Source organism: Motacilla alba, chromosome 1 (genome assembly GCF_015832195.1).
Source record: "Motacilla alba alba isolate MOTALB_02 chromosome 1, Motacilla_alba_V1.0_pri, whole genome shotgun sequence".
In the NCBI taxonomy this organism is placed as follows: domain Eukaryota; kingdom Metazoa; phylum Chordata; class Aves; order Passeriformes; family Motacillidae; genus Motacilla; species Motacilla alba.
Window position 1 is genome coordinate 24,813,836 of NC_052016.1, and position 20,117 is coordinate 24,833,952.

Genomic DNA, 20,117 nt, shown 5'->3' on the forward strand with positions numbered 1-20,117 from the left:
CTCTGAGGGCTGAAGCCCCTCTGCTCTGGAGACAGGCTGGGAGAGCTGGGGGTATTCAGCCTGGAAAAGAGAAGGCTCCAGAATGGACCTCAGAGCCCCTGCCAGAGCCTAAAGGGAGCTTATAAGAAAGATGGGAGCAAAGTATATGGTAGGATCTGTTGAAATAAAGCAAGGGGTATTGATTTTAAACCAATAGAGGGTAGATTTAGACTAGATGTAAGGAAAACATTTTTTACTGTGAGCATGATGAAACATTGGCACAGATTGCCCAGTGAGGTGGCAAATGCTTCATCCCTGGAAGTATTCTAGGCCAGATAGGACAAGGCTCTGAACAAACTGGTCTAGTAGAAGGTGTCCTTGTGCATGGCAGGGTGTTGGAGCAGATCATCTCCCACCAAACTATTCCATGATTCTATGATGTTGTCAGGAGTCTGTATGAAAATGACACAAACACTTAGAGAGCTGTCAGAACAATCAGAGGTGTTTTGGGAAGGACATAACTGCATAACTCCCCTGTCTCTCATGAGTCACCTTCAGATTTTTAAGTATTCTTGCCCTGAGAGCTTTCTGGATGTAAGTTTTGGGTCTTCACTTGCCTTGCAGCTTTCATTCTGCTTGAGGGTCTGAAGCCAGTAGCAGTAGGAGTTTTCTTCCTAACAGCAATTTTCACACACACTGTGATGAGCTTTTTGAGTGAGCCATCTATAACATTCTCAGACCCCAGAAAAATGTTGTCCTTTGGTAGCTCCTGAGATGACTGGAAGATATAAAAGGAGAAAGGGTGGAGCTGGGGGAGATCCCAAAGGACAGAGAATAGTCTGTTCCCACACAAGGGTGGGTGTGGTGCTGATCCCGGTCATTTGCTCAGGGCAAACCAAGGGCATGTTAACAGAAGTCAACAACGGCAATTAAACTGGGTGGGTGGGAGAAGACCCGTTTCCAGAGATGCCATCAGTCACAGATGAGCTCCTAATAGAACCAATATGTTGAGAACTTTGTGGACTAAAAATTCCATATCAATGTTCCAAGCACAGGGGTGGAGGACAAAAATCGACCACAATCATAAGCTGAAGCATTAGTCATCATCTTTAGAAATGAAGGCTGCAGCAGTTGCCTTGATGAGAGCTGTTTCTTATTTGAAATGGTCCCACATAGAGAAATTTTGAATCAGAAATGGAGGGAAGCCAAGAGGGAATCAGACATTAAGCCACCACAAGGGATAAAAGGGATAATATTTCAATACGTAAACAGCCAGAAATCTCTCGGGTAGCAGAGATGAATATTAACTTAGAGCAAGAGGACAACGGCCAGTGATGACACAGGGTAAGCGGGATTGAAGCTGAATTGGTTTTGCCGTCTGCTCTAAGTTTCACATGCAAGTGGATTGAAAGGTCAATGAATAGGCATTTCCTGTCTGAATCCTCATTGTTCAGCCACTGCTGGTTTTATTTTAGTATAGAATTGATATTAATTACTTGCAGAGCATCACAGATGTATCATAGACCTGCAGGAAGAAAGGCATGAGATCAAAACATGGGAAATGGGCATCCAGCTCCTTCCTGCACTGTCCCACCTCGCAAACTTTTGTCCATACTGCTTAACTAGCTCTGAGATGTTGCTCCTCTACAACAAAGATGAAAACCTGCCCTGGCCACTCTTGCTTGCTGAGACATAAGCTCCTCATGTCAACCTCACTGAAGGGGTGCCTTGGGTTTCTCCAGGTCTTCCACCTTCCTGGAAAGTAGTTGATTTTGCAAGGGCTCAACATGCTGAAAGAAAGCAAAGGTTTGGGTCACTAAGCAAGTGATTCTGCTGACTTGCAGGTGGCTGGAGACCTTTCCAAGTTATTTTACATGCAGGTTAAGGGCTTAAGGATGACTGTGTTGAATCAGACCAGGTCTGTTCCCTTTCCCCATCCCTTCTGGGGTGGAAGGGTGGGAAAGAAGCATACAAACAACACCAGTGGGTAGTGATACTGCCCCAATAACTCCTCTGTGCCTACAGAATTGTGGCTTGGGGACTTGTGAAGTCCCAGGTTATACATTTGTGTACGAATACAAATATCAGAATACTCTTAAGAATGTTTCTTCCCTTAGTTAAACAATGGTCTTTAGGATCTGTATAAATACTCAGTGTTCATAATACCTGCTTACAAGGATGTCCATAACTGACTCCAAACCTTGTGAATCTTTACATTTTTATAAATCTACTGCCCAATAAAATCATTTGATGATCCAAATTCTGTTATTACTAGAACAATGTGAGATTATTCTCTGTGACCTGGAGTACCCTGTTTTGTAGAGATAATTATTGTGTCTGTCTCATGAAATCTCTTATGAGATTGGACAGTTATAATCTTTTCATACATTTCTGAAAATAACATTCTTCATTCTGATCCTTTAAAATCTTTTCTAATTCTGCTATATCTTTGATGAGGGGTAAAGCTCAGAGTGCAGAAGACCTTTTAAGAACTTGTAAACTCTCTGGTTTCTTAAGTGATATCATTCTGTATTTCTCTATCCCTTCCCAGGTAATGCCTTCCCCATAATAGCTTTTCCTGAATATTTTTTAGCTGTAGCTGAGTGTTCAGCTGACATTTCATAGAACTCATTTTGTATGACCCCAACATTTCTTTACTGAGTGCTAAAGGGTGTTTCAGAGAGAACTTCTCTTTGAGGAAAAAAGAGTTGTTTATGTTAATCTACACAACACAGTCTTTACTGCCTTTGTCTTTAATCCCCCAGCCACTCCTTCTACAGAATTTGTTGTGTAATGGAATACAACTCATATTTTTGGCAGTTTCCTTTAGTTACTAGAAATATTAGCTTATGTGATACCTGCCAGTCCCTACAGCATTTTCCTGCCTCTGGCACTCGTAAGCAGTGACTGCTTGGAGTAGGGGAGTGGGAGCAAAGTCCTCTCTGCTTGTGACCCATGGCTGGGTGAGCAGGTACTGGAACAAGGACAATTCCACAGCAAAGTAACGAACTGAAGCAGAGGCATAGCACTTTTTAATCATGCTTTTCTGTCCTTCCCAGGACTTAACCATAAAATGAGAGAAAGGTTCAGATTGCAAGGGACTTTAAAAATCATCTTGTTCCAATCCCCCTGCCATGGGCAGGTACACCTTCATTAGATCAGGTTGCTCCAAACTCCTTTAAACCTGGCCCTGAACACGTTCAGGTATGGGAGAGCCACAATTTCTCCAATCAGTCAATCTATTCTTCTCATGCATTAGAGGAAACTTCACCTCCTTTATTGCCACAATGAACAACAGCCTTCCAGGCAAGTCTCAAAGAAAGCCCTTACTGGCAGGCAGGGAGTTGGATAATTTCTTGATAGCATCTATGGAAAGAGTTCAGTTATAACCATTTCTTAAGTTTGGAAAGAAACACTTTGTGTGGGTTGCTCCAGCATTTAAGGTCCTCCTACCATGTCTGACTTACAGATCAAGAAAATAGTTTGCCTGCTAGGTGGGATTAAAACAAAAGGAGTATCTGGTTTTAGTCTTCCTAAACTTCTCAAAAGTCACAGAAAAGCAAACAAAAAAGCAACTGAACAACTACCCAGTCATATAAAACTATTTCTATGTCTCTTCTCATCCATGCTCCTATGTGAAACAGCTGGGAGGAGCTTGTTAAGAGACACCAATTTATGGTCAGCCTAATCTCCTTCCCATAGACTGAATAACAGGTGAAAACACGAATGCTTCTGACAACAGCCTCCATGTTAATAGACAGCAAACACGGGCAACACTGGAAAAGAAAGCTGCTTCCTTCTCTGCTCTTCATAAAACCCCCTACTGCCTAAGTAGATCTGGTAAAGCTTGTTCAAGGTATCTTGACAGGTGAATTTAAAAACCCCAGCCTTTTTTGGGATTTGGCCTGAAGCTTTTTATAGGTATACAGGGAAATTTATCATTCCCATCCTCTCTTTGGTGTGAATGGTATGAATATCTCCCTTCTGAGTTTGGCAGCAATAAGCTCTATTCACCATAGTCACAGGAAGCACTTCAGCAGTATGAAGCTTGACTTGGATCCCCTTAAACTGCTCAATTACTGTCTTGTCAAAGGTCTGATATGTCTTTCTGCACCAGGGCTACTCTTTGAACTTTGTGAGGTAGCAGTCACCCCAGAGCAGAGGCATGGATTGTGTTAGGACTTGGGGAGCACTGACCCACCCATCCCCTCAAAGGCCTTCTCATGAACCTCAGCAGATACCAGGGCATGACTGTCCCCATCCTAATATGAGTCTAATAGACAGTTGGATATTTTGAGGTATACAAGCCAAGGAAAGCAAAGCTTTTGCTGTGGGAGGACTGTTTCAGAATAGCTGGAGGTCATATCAGAGGTGAAGAACATTAACCAACTCCAAATCTGCCTTCTGGATGGCTAAAAGGGCTGAGCCACCACTGAAGATCAGATGGTGTCTCATCTCCAGCCAGACTCTGCTATCACACTCCACTGGTGCTAAAAATTAATAGTGTGATAATCACCTCTCCAGAGGATAAATCATTCACAGTGTAAAAGGTGCATCTCACTTTTTGAAATGCCAGGAGTACTACAAACACAAGAAATTATAAAGCCCAGTTTCCTAATGAGCTGCAGCTCTTGGTTGATTCCTTTGGTTTCTGTAAAGCTGGTGAGCTCTAACTCACCTTTTTCTTGCTGCAGAGTCATTTATAATGTTCTCTCCCTCACCCTGTTCTCAGACGAGCATTTGGAGGATGTCTCTCCTACCCATGGAGAACATGACACAGCTGAAACATGAAATAAACACAAACACCCACTCACAACTCACAAAAGCCTTCTTTTGGGGGATTGTACATGGTCAGAATGATTTACACCCAAACACAAAAGAATTAGAGAAAGTTCATAATTTCCAAGACTTTGGGGTTACCTGGAACCTTTGTGATAATCCTGTCTGGGTTGTACAACTCAGGCCAAAAAACTACACTAAATGGTTTCCGGATTAAAGCACTTGTTTATTTGGTTGGTTTTCTCTTTTTTTTTTTTTTTTTTCCCTTTCTTCCAATAAACTGGGATTCAATAGATCAGCATTCAGTATCTAATCTTCTCTTTCACTTTGTGTTGCTTAATTAACTCTGTGCTTCCATTTCCTCTGGGCAAAATGCGCATTATTGCATCTATTAAATATTTGTAGAGACATTTAGATACTACAGTAGTGAGAACTATGGAAAAATCTATACATAAACCAGAACTGTTTATGTTTCTGCTGATAGCAGAGATGTCACAGAGATTTTTTTTATATAAGTGGGGGAGGTGTTGAGGAGGGGATGGTTTGTGTTCTTTTTTTATAAAATCCCCAAGTGTGGAGTAGGTGCTGCTTCTGTTGTATTACACACTGAAAAAAACCCTTAAGCTCAGCATCACCATAGTACAAAAAAAGGGAACAAATACTTCTCAGCCACAGTGTCATTCTTCACATCTTCAAAGCACTCTACAAATATCTGCCAGGAAGCTGACTTTTCACTCTGATGTTCAGATTCCCAGGGTATTGTTTCTATTTTGGTGAATTGTTTGTTATGACAGCATGACCTTCCTGGAAAAATAGTTTCAACATTTGAGAACCCATCCCTAGCAGAACTACATCTGAAACTGCATTTTTCAGTGGCTCATCTAAAATATATCTAAAAACATGTGTCAATAATCCCATTCTTTCTTACAAGCTGACCAGAAGTCTTTCATAGAGGGAAGAATGAACCAAGACTTTCTGCTCCATTGCCCAATAAAGAGGTTGAAGGTATACTCTCATGGAAGGAATTGAAATTTAAGATCATAAACACAGTTTTTGTGGGGAAAAAAAAGTTGAAATGGCATGTGCTAAGACCATCCTCCTGTCATTCCCACCTTCAGAGGTGATGAAGAGCACAGAGAGCTGTGGGGCTGCTCCTGGGACAGTGAATTGAGAATAGAAAGCTGAACTTTGGATGAGATGCTTGGAGGATTTGGCTGTGGTCCTGGGAAGTGGTCATAGGAAGGAGCTCTCTGCAAATCATTTTTCCTGGAGAGCTCCAAAATAGACTTGCCTGAGGAACTGAGACCCCAGATCAGTCTAAGGACTTCAAGGCATGGCGCCTCCAAGCTCAGAGGTGGGAATACACCCCTTTTACTGTAAGTGAACAATGCAGCATGGCCAGCATGGGCTTCCTAGGGCAGTGGGACTGTGTGAGTTGGCATCTATGTGTAGCAGAAGGATTTGTTTGCCAGACCCTTCTTTATGAACACAGTAGTGAATGAAAACCAACTGCTCGGACAAAGTCTCAATAAAGAGTCCAGCTAAGGGAAAAGCTGTAAAATGAGCCCAGGCAACAGAAATCACCTGCATAACCTTGCTCTGAGGGAAACCATGGGCTTCTTTCACTTGGAATCTTAGGTTCAAGGTAAAACTTTGTCATTGAGCAGGAAAGAGGAAGGCAGAAAAGAAGAAACTGCTCACTTAGGCTTTCCACTGTGAAGTTCTTCACTGGTCTGTTTTTTTGCTTCCCTCTCCCCACCAAAACATTAAACTTCACTTTTTCTTGTGAGCAAACACATCCAAGACTCCCAGCAGCATGGGCACTGAAATCCACCACCAAGGCAAAACAGCCTTGCTGTAGCCTTCTCTAGCATAATGCAGTGCAGCAACCAGCAATGAAACCACATCAGCCTGGAGAAATAAACATTAGACTAAAGATTATTTAATTATGTTTTTAATTCGCTGACCAAAGTTGGCAGCACAGAGTCCTACCTACCACGAAGATCTAGAGGACTGGGGTGTGCAAGAAGCGTAAATCAGGAGAATTTCTTTGAAGTCCAGCTACTGTGCCAATTTATACCCAGATAAGGATGTGAACCTTTGAGTTTGTCACTTGTTTCCGCTGGAAAATGGGCAGGCCCAGGTTTTGTTACTAAAAGAGATCAAAGAGGTGCTGTTTCTTGGAAACAGGGGAAGAGGGAAAGCCAGTCCCTAAAGATTTCCTGCTGCTTTTGTAGAAGTGAAGAAATAGCCAAACAGAAAAAGCAAGCAACAGGGTTCCTGGTATAACCAAGTCTTCTATAAAACATCTTTCTCCATCTGGCATGTGTATAATTGCTATCTTCCGGTTCAAGCCATAAATAAAAAGAACTGTAAACATTTTAGAAGGGCCTTGATTCATCCTACCTAAATATAGGCAATGAGCTGTTCTTGCCACGTTACAAGCACGTCATTCTAGGCTCTGTCTCCTAATAATAGGGCATGTATACTTTCTATGCCACTGAGCCAGAGGAGCAGTGACAGTGTCCTGGTCTAAGGCTGATATTCGTGGTTATGGCTGTCACTCTCTAGACCCATAGTTTTGCTTTGGATGTGCCCAGCCTTGACTCTGCTCTGAACTCTTCAAGTCCTAATAAGCCCAGAAAGTCAACTGTATTCTGGGCTGCATCAAAAGCAGCATGGCCTGCAACACAACGGAGGGGATTCTGCCCCTCTGCCCCACTCAGGAGAGACCCCACCTCCAGTGCTGCCTCCAGCTCTGGGGTCCCCAACATCAGAAGGACGAGGAGCTGCTGAAGTGAGTCCAGAGGAGGCCACAAGGATACTCAAGGACTGGAGCCCCTCTGCTCTGGAGACAGGCTGGGAGAACGGGGGGTGTTCAGCCTGGAGAAGAGAAGGCTTTAAGACCTCAGTGCCCCTGCCAGAGCCTAAAGGGGCTGCGAGAGCTGAAGAGGGACTTTAGACAAGGGCCTGGAGGAGCAGGATAAGGGGGGAATGGCTTCAAACTGCCAGACAGCAAGGCTGGAAGGGATATTGGGCTGAAATTCTTCCCTGTGAGGGTGGTGAAACTCTGGCACAGGTTGTCCAGAGAAGCTGTGGATGCCGCATCCCTGGAAGTGTTCAGGGCCAGGTTGGGCAAGTCTTGGAGAAACCTGGTCTAGTGGAAGGTGTCCCTGCCCAAGGCAGGGAATGGAACTGGAAAGTCCCTTCCAACCCAAATTAGCAGTGTTGGTTTTAGGGTTGGACTGGAAGATCATAAGGGTCTTTTCTAACCTAAATGATTCTATGATTCTGTGTGTTTTTCCATTCAGTCTGTGCTGATCCCACAAGGAGAGTGTGGTGGTGAGATGAAAACATAAAGGTTTCAAATGCTCTGGGTGGTAGATCAGGCCATTGGGAGGTGTTTGAAGGTACAAAGCTTTTTGAACCAGTGTCGGAAGTCTGCATGACTGGTTTTTCTCCTGGATTAACTCCAAGCCTCAACAGGGCCAGAAGATTAGAGGAAAATTAACAAGGACGGACAAACCAGATTTGAAGGCTTAAGTTTTTCCAGTGCGGTCTGCAGTAAACATTTATTTAGGAGTGCGTTGATATACACAGACAGAGGCTTTAAGACCTGATGTCCTGTTAATGTTCACAGCTACAATGGCACAAAGTACTAATATGATTTAGTGGTTATTTCCCTGAATATCAAATTGTGTGTGTCATCACCTCATCTCATCCCCTTCTGATGACTCACATGGTCACCCTCCCAGCACAAGTGTGGTACAGAGAAGATTTTGTGTCCTGTTAGTACAGTGTGGCAAAGGGAGGCTCACTGCTGTGCCCCAGGAGAACAGGAATGCTCACATGGGGGCTCCTGTGCTCATAGTACCAGAATGTCCTTTCTCACACATGTTTTAGTAAGTAGTGTTCCTAGACAGTTCAAACTCTTCCATGGTTTCTTGAACTAGGCTTCAATAAACTCGTCCTGGTGTGGTTAGCCTACCCTGATGGACTCAACAAATGTAAGAAAGGAAATAATTCTTTATCCCTGGCAGAATATTATAAAACATGCATAAGTGTCATGTATATAGAGATGGATGATAAAATTTAAGATTAATTGGAGAAAAAGTACCAAAGAAGAGAGTGTATTGATGGGTCATGCTCTAGACTTGGCAGTTTTGATGGGCTGGACTTCATGTCAAGCTGTCTATTGATTCACAGTGTGCACTCCTTGGAGAACATATCAGTGATTGCACACAAATGTTCATATATGGGAATGAGCAATGTTGAGTCTGTGACAAAAATAGAGAAGCTGTTGGCAGCTCTGTTGGCCACAGCTGAAAAGTGAAAGGGCTCTTGCAGCATGTAAGCACCAGGGTGGGTTCTTGGGAGAAATGAGTAAAAGGTGATGCTGACTCTCTAGTTAATTGGTGTTTGTTTCCTAGAGACCTACTCAGTCCTTTGGGGAAACACTGGAATTAACAGGAATTTTGTTTGTAAGCTCAAGTGCTCTATGTTACCCCCTTTGTGTGCTTACAAGCCAGGAGCTTGTCCTGCAATCCTCTAGAGAAATACGAGACATCTTCTTTACATTATCTTTGTTTAGAAATTTGGCATTACTTTCTATTTTCTGTGGTATTCTTCTACCTTAGACTTCTCCATACACATAAAAGGTGCTACCATGGAGGTAATGAAACAACAGTGTCCTCTTTGAGCTAGAAAGAGTGCTCAAGCTTACTTTAGGACAGCATATTTACTGCAAGTGGAAGGAAAAGAGCTCATGTGGCATACAGCATTTTTGTACCAGCACAGAGCTTGATGGTAGTTGTTGCATCTTTCAGTTTTTGGAAAAGATTGTCTTCTAAACAAGGCAACAATAATAATGGCAAGAAATCTGAAGGTAACTCAAACCAACAGACCCCTTTTAGCATCGTAATTTGCTGTGCAAGAGCACACAGGGAGCAGCATAGGTGGGATATATGATCAAAATAACAACACCAAGTAGCTTTATTAGATAGGTTGAATTAGGGGAAAGTATGGACTTTTCCCCCTCACAATGGTTATCAAAGGGAATGCATGTTTAACCAAATTCTAAAAGTCTCACAATATTTTTAGGTAGCTGAAGGATTAACACAACATAACACTTCCCTCCTCACCAAAATGCAGGGAGCTGTGTCCTGCAAAAACCCAGATGCTAAAGATTCTAATAGCTCTCCCAGACATTTGTTGTGGCTATGACTATCAAAATCACATCACTGTTATTTGAGCAGAGGGAGTGGCTGCAAATTCAAATATAGCTGCTTGTTGCCTGAAAAACTGTGGATCTTGAGAGTTTTGATAAACTTTACTGGGGGGGATTTTTTTTTAATCCAAAACCCACAGGGGTGAATAGGACAACTTCAAACTAACCACAGCCTCTGCCTGTATGTATTTAAGCAACTTCATATGGGGACAATATGACTTCATACAGGGATACAGAAAAAATTTAGTAATTCTTAGCTAAAACATCTCAAGCAGTGAACCCTGTAGAAGCTCCTAGGATTCAAGCTGAGTTAAAGAAGAAATTAATAATACTCAAATACAGAAAGGTTAGGCTAGTCAAGAGAAAATAGTTCCCAATCAGTGAAGGTCATTTACTCCCTTCACAACCTTGTTTGGAAGAGGCTTGTGGAGTGAGTTGTCAGTTTAACATCAGCAACTGCAGATAAAGGCCATCAGAGGCTGATGCTCTGGAGGAGAAATCAGCTTTATTTCACAAATCAAAAGCAAACAGCACTGGTAACAATAAAACTGCCAGCAACCGGACTTCACCCACACTAAGGAAAGTTCTGCCAGATCCTCAGTCCATCTACAAAGATTGGAGGTTTCGTCCAACATTCACTTCAAAAGAATATATTTTGTAAGGGAGGGGAAATATCACTTGGGTATTGTGAGGAACCTGTGGTATCATATTTGTTTGTCTACCTGACTTTTGGTCTTGTTAAAGGCTGATGTTGCTCACCCGGGTGGATCTGCTATAAGGCATCTGTTTATGGGTTGGTTCTTACCAGTACGTTTATTGGTTGCACAAGTTCCAGTTCTGCTTTGCTTATCTCATTGCACCAGGAGCTGAGCCAGCTCCTGAGACAGGATCACTGAGCAGGACAGCAGTGGTACTCATTCCCAGCAATTGGCAGACAGCTAGTTGTCTGATAGCTTTTTGCCCCTAAAAATCCTTGTTGTTGCCATTGTCCAGGTCAGAAGAGGAGGCAAATTAAGATGTTAATTTTGACATATTGTTTTTTCAGTATCTGATGGTCTCCAGGCCAGAAACATGCGTTACTTTTCCAGGCTTCAGTGGAACTCCTTTAGGAGAAAGGTATCTTCTTGCTCAGAAATAACCTTTTGTCCACTTCATTCTTCTGCTGCATATTCCTATGGGGTGAGTTGATCACCCCATGGGCGTGACAGAAGAGGCAAGACTGATAACTGTGCATACCAGGACACATATTCAGAATAATATTCTAATATTTGAGGCAGATGAATTGGAAACATATGTATCTCCACAGAACTGAAAGCTAAAGCAAAGCTGGTTATCTGCTGGATTTTATGTACTAATACTGCCAAAGAAATAAATTATGAATGAACACTGTTGAAAAAAAAATGAAGTACTACTTCAGGATTGTCCTTAGAAATGCCCTTTCTTCTCCAATGCAATTATCTAAATGGCACCTACCTCAAAGCAGGCAGATGGTGAGGTTCTTTATTCATGCAGCTGACTGCTGGTCCCAGGGGTGTGTGGAGGTACCTGTAGGGAATGCTAATTTCAGATGCCACAAGCGTTAAGCACCTGGACAGACACATTGTCCACAGGGAAAGCCTGGCGGTCACCTTCAAGGCAAAGATTTCTCATGCTTGGGACTGGGCATTTGAAATCCCTGTCTCAGAGAGATGGAAAGGTGGGTCTGGGATTTAAGGGAAGATCATAGGTTCTGCAGGAGAAAGTGCGACATGTTTTACGTGTATCTATGGTCATTAGCTCACATTTGGAGAGCAGACCTCAGTATCCACACTGTCCCAACCTTGAGCCTGACCTACCACAGAGCAGACAAAGCAAAGAGAAAAGCAAAATGCAGGTGATTTTTTCCTTCCATTTTCTTCAGTTAGTTTCTCAGAGAATAATAAATGAAACAATAATTGGTGTCAGGACATTGGGATTTTGTGTCCCATTCCTCTAGTTCTCTGAAGCTGTGCCTCTTGGCTGAGTCAACACTCTGTTATGAAGATAGCATTTTCAATACAGCTGCCTCGGTAAAGAATCCAGTACTAGACCAGGCCTGGGAAAAAGTTATGCCTGCAAGACAGTTGTGATTTGTCCAAAAGACTATATACATTAATTGAATTCACAATCAGCAATATAAAGTATAAGTGATACACATACATATATGTATATGTATAAATATAAATACATATAAATATAAATACAAGTACAATACATATAAATACAAGTGCCATTTGTGCCACCAGGAAAATCTCTTTGCCGGTGTTTATTTAAAGTTCTGTCTTCTGATTTTATTTCCTTTCCTCATTTTTATTGTCTGCCACGTCCAAAGTTTCTGAGTTCTGAAAGCTTTTTTTTCCTGAGCTCTAAGTTCACAGAGTCTCTTCCTGATGAAGTAGATAAACATCTGAAGCAAAGGAGCGTCTGCTGAGACACAGCCCAGCCAGCCTGGGGGCCTCTCAGACCAACAGAGCTGGATACAGCTAGAGAGTCTGGGAGAAAGGAACAATCTCAGTTCTGATAAGATTTTTTAACTGTCTAAAACAAATTTTCAGCTGGAAAATGCAGTCCAAATTTGACATCTTTTGGGGATGAAAAATATACAGCTATGACTAATTTCATGACTTTCTCATTTTTCCTGCTTGATGCTGCTATTAGAATGTTTTTCAGAGGAAACCTGTGAGAAGCTGAGGTCTTGTTTCACTGAAGTGTTGAGATCACAGGGCATGTGTTTGGTTTTTTCCTTTTTTTTTTTTTCTTCTGGTCTCAAAGCAGAGAGAAGACAAGCAATGAAGGGGGAGGTCAGCAATGAAGTTATTTTGTACACATGCAAACACACACTGCAGATCTTAGTGATGCAAACCAGATGTTCACTGTCTGAGTTTTAGGAAGACATTAATTTAACTCATCCAGAATTGCAGAAAATATGGAGGCATCTATCAAAATTTTGCCAAAAGAGGATTTAGCTATTTCTAATAGTATCTTGCATTTATATCAAATATCATCATTATAAACTGGTCCTTGATTGGTTGAACTATTGTTCTTTGAGTACTTTAAATTTCTTATACTCCATTATTTTAAAGAAAAGTTTCACTGAAATTCTTTTGTTCTGTGGTACGAGTTTCCAATTTCTCCTCTTGTTGCTCCAGTTCTGAAATTTAACTCCATTTTAATCACTCTGATGTCCTCATTTTTAAAATAAAAGTTAATTTTCATCAGCCTCATAACCAAATTCATAATCTTGTAACATGCATAATTCAGTTGGAGCTGCTGCCGGATTTTTGGTTTGTTTTGTGCTGTTCATTCTGGTCTGTACTGGTCTCTGCTCCTGGTTTTGTTACCAGAGGGGTTTTTTTACACATGTGCTTCATATGGTATCAGTTAAGCTCCTTGGTTGCACACAACTTAAATAGGAGGACCACAACCAGTTTCAGTGGTAATTTTCAACTCAATAAATGTCACAGTTTGTTTCCAAATTCCTAGTCTCATTCTCATAATCCTCCAATAACCAGTTACAAGACCTTGTCAGTCAAAGTGAACCAAGAGTTGGGGTTTAATTTAAGGATGTGTTTACAGTTCTGGTTTAAGGTCAGTATTCTGCTCTTTGGTTATCAATTGTTATCACACTGCTCTTCAGAAATACACAACACAACTGTGTCCATAGTCTTCTGATGTAGCTGCAGCACTTCAGGTGAAATTAATTCCCCTTATTTTGATGTTTATGAAGTGCAGGAGTTCTGAGTATCATCAGCTCAGTTGATAACTTGTATATTTGCATTAGCTCAGCTGAATCTCACCCTTTCTGCCTTAAGCACCAGTCAATGCAAAGTTCAAAAGCATTGATTCAGCAGTAAGTGATGTCCTCTCCTCTCTGAGGACCATGTAGTGATTCCCCGTTAGTTCTCTGACTCATTTTCTGCTCTAGCTAAAGGACATACTTTGCTTTAAACAATTCCAATCACTAAATACCCTACCTGAAAGCAGAGATGCAGCCTTTATGCCACTGCTGTTATGAAATAGCTCTAAAATCTGCTTGAAACTTCAACAGATGTTTTTCCAAAGACCTCAGTCTGTCCCAGCCTCTGAAACATGGCTGTAAGAAGACTTTTCAGGTGTCTTTCATGCTTCATATAGTCCAGGGTGGGACTGGATGAAGACAGTTTAGGCAGAGCTTTTCTTGCACCCTTTTCCCAAACTGCAGTTGTGGGTGTGCTTCAAGCTGTGGTAGGTCTCCACATAAGCATGTCATTAATTTCTGAGAACCATCTTCCTGGATAGCTAGGGATGTGTGAGAAAGGATTAAAGGAGTGTATATGTAAAACTTGGCACAGAGATAACCAAGGAGGATTACAGGATAGGAGTCAGCTGAGATGTGAAGGATGTGAATATAAAAGGAAGGAAAGAATTGTTCATGGAATTTTGCAAGAAGAAACAGCACAAATGGAATGAGGCCCAAAAGAAAATGGCAGCCTGGCTTTCAGAAAACTGAATGCATTTTTAGGATGTACAGAGCAAGGATTAAATAAGCAGTGGGTTATCAGTCTCACTTCAGTCCCCAGTAAAATCATGGGAAAGATTATTCTGATCAGTATTGAAGAACACCTGGAGGACAATGTGGGGATCAGTCACAGCCAGCACAGCTCCATGAGGGGAAAGTCCTGCTTGTCAAATGATTTCCTTGTATGGCAGGGTTACCCACCCACCTGATCTAGGAAAGCCAGTAGATGTAATCCTCTTGGACTTCAAAGCTTTTGACAGGCTCTCCCAGGATCCTTCTGAACAAAATGTCCAGCCCACAGCTGGATAAACACATCATGTGAGGGAGAGCAACTGAGTCATGGGTCAGGAACAAATGGTGACAGTGACTGGGGTGACATCAGGTTGGCTCTGGTCCCCAGTGGGGTTCTGCAGGACTGCATCCTGAGCCCTGTGCTCCTCAGCATCTTCACTAACAACCTGGGCACAGCACTCAGTGGAACACACCGTAAGTTTGCCATTGACACTGAACTGGGAGGAGCTGTCAACTCCCTCAAGGGCAGAGAGGCCCTGCAGAGAGACCTGGACCAATTGGAGACTTGGACCAGCACCAACCATGTGAAGTGGAATGAGGGCGAGTGCCAGATTCTGCTCTGGGACAGGGCAGCCCTGGCTGTGTGTATGGACTGGGGAATGAGAGGCTGGAGAGCAGCTGCAGAAAGGGACCTGGGCTCCTGCTCCATGGCCAGTTGAACATGAGTCAGCAGTGCCCTGGCAGCCAGGAGGGACATCCATGTCCTGGGGTGCTTCAGGCACAGCATTGCCAGCCAGGCAAGAGGGGACATTGTCCCTCTCTGCTCTGCCCTGGGGCACCCTCACCTCGAGTGCTGGGGGCAGTTTTGGGCACCATGGTTTAACAAATGGCGTTAAGACATTGTAGAGCATCCAAAGAAGGGTCATGAGGGTTGGTAAGGGTCTGGAGGGGGAAGCCATATGAGGAGTGGCTGAGGCCATTTGGTCTGTTCAGCCTGGAGAAGGGATGACTGAGGGGAGACCTCATCACAGTTTCAACTTTCTCATGAGGTGAATAGGAAGGGCAGACACTGATCTCTGCTCTCTGGTGATCAGTGACAGTCCTAAGGGAATGAAGTTATATCAGAAGAGGTTCAGTCTGGATATTAGAGAAGGTTCTCCTCCCAGAGGGTGGTTGAGCACTGGAGCAGACTCCCCAGGGCAGTGGTCACAGCACCAAGCCTGACAGAGCTCAAGAAGCTTTTGGATAATGCTCTGAAGCACAGGTTGAGATTGTTGGGGTGTCCTGTGCAGGGCCAGGAGCTGGACTCGATAATCCTGATGGGTCCCTTCCAACTCACTATATTCTATGATTCTGTTTTCTGGGTGCTTTTTTCATTTCAGCAGGAAGTAGTCTTCATCTTCTTCAGGGTCAGATTTACAAGGAGGATTATTCAGTGCAGAGGTCATTCAGATGCCTAACCTGTCCTGGGCAGCTCAGTCTGGATTTGCCATAACAAGTGCATCAATGACAAGACTTATGCTGCTGAGCAGTTACCTATAATAAAAACCAGAAAATGTAATGGGAGGACTGGGCTTTGTCTTCAGGCTCTGAAGAGAACCAGCCCTACCAGTGCTGACCTGGTGGAAGGTGCTTCTCGGGATTCATCAGGTTTCTTCTTGTGCTACACAAATCCTTTCTGATACAGGATGTTGAAAGAGAAAAGTTTCTCCCATTTAACTCAAGGTGACCTTAAAACATTCATGGAAGACATTACTTGCTGGATCCAAGTTCCTCCTCTCTCTCAAGCAACTAGAAGATAAAACCCCTCCAAAATCACAGTGCCCTTGCAGTATTGCTAAAGAGAGTGCCAGTACACTCCTGCTGCTGTTTTGTGGGGCAGGGCAACATCTGGATGTACTTACTAGAGCAGATGCTTAAGAGGAGATAGTAAAACATTTGGTTTACGAGCTCCATTGGATTTTAGGAGTCAACTGGGTATTAAAAGGCTGATGCCAAAACTTATGCAGTCCTTTTCTTACCACCGGGAGACTATCATAGGCTGCTATGGAATGCCACTACAGGGAACATGGACAACTGGGATTTTAGAGATCTTTTGGGCTAACAAGCAGCTAATTGAAGGGGTTTGGCATTGCTCTAGTGCCAGAAGTAACAAATAGATGCTTAGTCCTTTGGAGGAATTTAGCATCTAAATTTTGAAAGCTTTTTTTCTAATTTCTCAAAACCTAATGGTGTAACCACTTTCCACCATGTTAAAAAAAAATTCCCAGGGAACTGAGAAATTTTAAAACAACTTAAAACTGAAACAAGAGAAGGATGTGATAGCAGCAATAAATACAAGAGTACTTCCTTTTTCTCTCACAGCAATAGTCCTCTGTTGGGAACTTTGCCTCAAAAATGCCTGCTGGGAGCATCCCTGGCAAGACTGTGCAGGTGAAAGGCGGCTTCCAGGCTAATGAGCTCTGATAGATAAGTGCAGAGACTTGTCTAGTGAAGAGATGATTCCTTTCTTTTTTCTTTCAAGGGAGCTTTTAGAGTACCATTGTTGGATAACCACAATTCACATAAAAATATTTGTTGGAAAATGAAGATGAGATAGTCTTTTGTCTGACAGAAAATCCCAGTAATCACCAGTGAGCATGGAATGTGAAAGGAAAATACACTTGGCTCTACAGTTCAAAGAACAGATAAAAAGTCTCAAAAGCATGGTTTTGCTTTCAAAACCATATTTGTAGGCTTTATTGTAAACTCTTCCTATGCAGTCTCCTTGCTCTAAATTTCTCACAGGCACCTGTTGTTCCTGTTTTTTTACAGTCCTTAAGTGGCATACAGGACAGAGGGTCACGTTCTCTTTGATGTGTGCATGTGACCTGCTGGCAGAGCTTCAATGGCATTGGCTGTAGCCGTGTACAGAGATGCACAGAAATGGGATCCTGCTACACAAGGAACCGTGGAAAGATGTGAGGCGTGACAATCTTTCTCTCAAAAAGATTACAAATGAGGCAGATAAATAAGCATATTTTGGAGTGAGAAGAGACTACTTAGTCAGCAAATATAATAGGGTATGTTACATCATTTGCTGAAATGTTCAGTGTTAAATGTGGCTCTTGGTGATATGTAAGACAGTGTAAGAGCTACTATCCCTTAGACCTAATGCTGGAAACAACAGCTAGAGTCCTGAGCTCAAGTCCTACTGGCAAGCCATGGGTTGGGCACTAAATACTGTGAGGGTGGTGGGGCCCTGGCACAGGTTGCCCAGAGAAGCTGTGGCTGCTCCATCCCTGGAAGTGTTCAAGGCCAGGTTGGACGGGGCTTGGATCAACCTGGTCTAGTGGAAGGTATCCCTGCCCATGGTAAGGGGATGGAACTGGATGAGCTTCAAGGTCCATTCCAAACCAAACCAGGCTGGTATTCTATGATTCTGTAATTATATATTGCAAGAACTCAAGTGGGAAAACTGATATCATTGATCATTTTAAGCACCAGACAAAATTATTTTGCTAATCTTCAAACTAATCCCAAATTTTGGCAGAATTTGCCAGACAGTTTCAACAGGAAGATGAAGGTAATGATGAAGAGACAGTATCACAACAGTCCTGCCTGGAACCATTCAGTGGTTTAGTCTTGTAAAAATGAAGATTCAATCTCTGCTTTGACCAAGGACATCACACCCCCTCAAGCTCTTCTGAGCAGCTTATTTTTCCATCACCATCCCTGACAGCTCCATCCTTTCAAAGGGAGAACCTCCCACTATTTTTGAACTTCATTGCAGCAGATTTATTCCTTATTTTTACTCTTTCATGGTAGTTAGAATCATAGTTTGTTTGCCTCCAGATGACATATATGATATAAGGTACTACGGAAATGTTTGAAGCTAATAAAAACAGCACGAACCCCTCCCAGTTCCTCCATCCTCCTGACTTCAAAATATATCAGTTGAACAAAAAGTGACTGCTATGACAGACAAATGTATGGGATATGAAATATTTCTGGAATAGAAAGACATGGTCTTTCAAGCAAAGTGGATGTCACCCAGTTGCTTTCAACAGTTGCTTAACATAACTAAAAACATATTAACCAAAAAATTTGGGCAAAGGTGAAATCCTGAAGAAACCTCAATTCCCAGCATTGCCAAGGAAATCCATGGTCTAGCAGTGGGTCTTTTACAAGCTCCACAGAGCTCACTGCCCTATAAATATCAGAGCTGTGATAGCAGTTCCAAGAAAGAGCACGACACAAAGGGCTTCCTCTTGCATTCGGCACTGCATCTGGGATCTCAAGGAACGGAAGAGGCAGATGAGTCAGTTATGCTCAACATTCCCATTCCTGACGAGCCTATAGAGGAGCTTCTGGAGGGTTCTGCAGACTCCTTGGGGTTGAAGTGATATAAAAGAAAGTAAAATTTGACCTGCATATTTCTTTTTTCCTTGTAATGAGAAAAATCATGAAAAAAAGCCAAGAAGAATTAAATATCCTGCATCAAGTTCTACAACGTCTGGTTTCCAAATACAAAAACACTACTTTCACTTTGGCTCAGAGTAGCAATTCACACAGTACACCCTTGGAGCCATGATTCAACCTCCCTGCATACATTTTCTTTTTTCAGCTGGGATTAGCCTTTAATTTTTTATCACAACTCTGCTATCTGCCTGCATTATTTATATTATTTATACACATGTGTATAAGATCTTCAGTTAACTAATTTATAGCCACTGAAGGATGCCAAGAGCTGATTTTTAATTTTCAACAAAGTACGTCCTTTTCTGAAAGCTATGACATGGTTCTCAAATTAAGTAAATTAAGCACTTTTTTCACTTTGGGGTGTTTTTTCCTTTAAAAAAAAAAAAAAGTTTCAGGAAGGTTGGTCATTTGGGGTCAGTTCTGTTTCCTTGCTGGATCAGACCCCACACTCAGAGTATAAAGTCTTTGTTCTGGGACATTCTCACATGAGAGGGCTATGTTAGTCTTCTCTTCAAAGACCAAATCAGTGGGTTGGTTTTGAGGTAAAAGCTACGTGTGTGCAAGAGGGCTTTGTGGTAAGCCAACTCATGTAGAAATCTCTAATGACTTGGGATCAAAGAAAATAGCATTGCTTGTAATAACTTGGAGAAAAATCTGTGGACAATATTTGCTGGAAATGAGCTTGTGGAGAATATGAGATTCCTGTATTTGACATACTCTTTTTTCTGCTTGCTTTTAATAAATGTAAGTGTTAATGGCTTGCTTTGTGCCAGCTAAACTTGATAAACTCGTTGAAGGAGGCTGAAGGATGTGTTTGGAACACGTGTTTGGAACACATGTGTTTGGAACAGCTGAGCTAGGTCCCATAGCAGAAGGAAAGGTCTCTGTTTTGCTTTGGGTGGAGTTGTCAGCTGCTGGAGTGGTTGATACTTGAAAAAGGAGGGCGGCTGATCTGGGACCTCAGTAATAACCTAAATGCTGGAGAAGACCTAGCTTCTACTGCCAAGCAGCCAAGAGCCTGGAGGAGAGAGTTACTCACCAAAATGCTGCTCCTCCCACTGCTGGTGGGGTGCTGGGGTGCTGGATTTCTGTGCTCAAATGGGGCAGTGTGGACAAAGGTTATGACTGGCGCCCAGGGGTCCA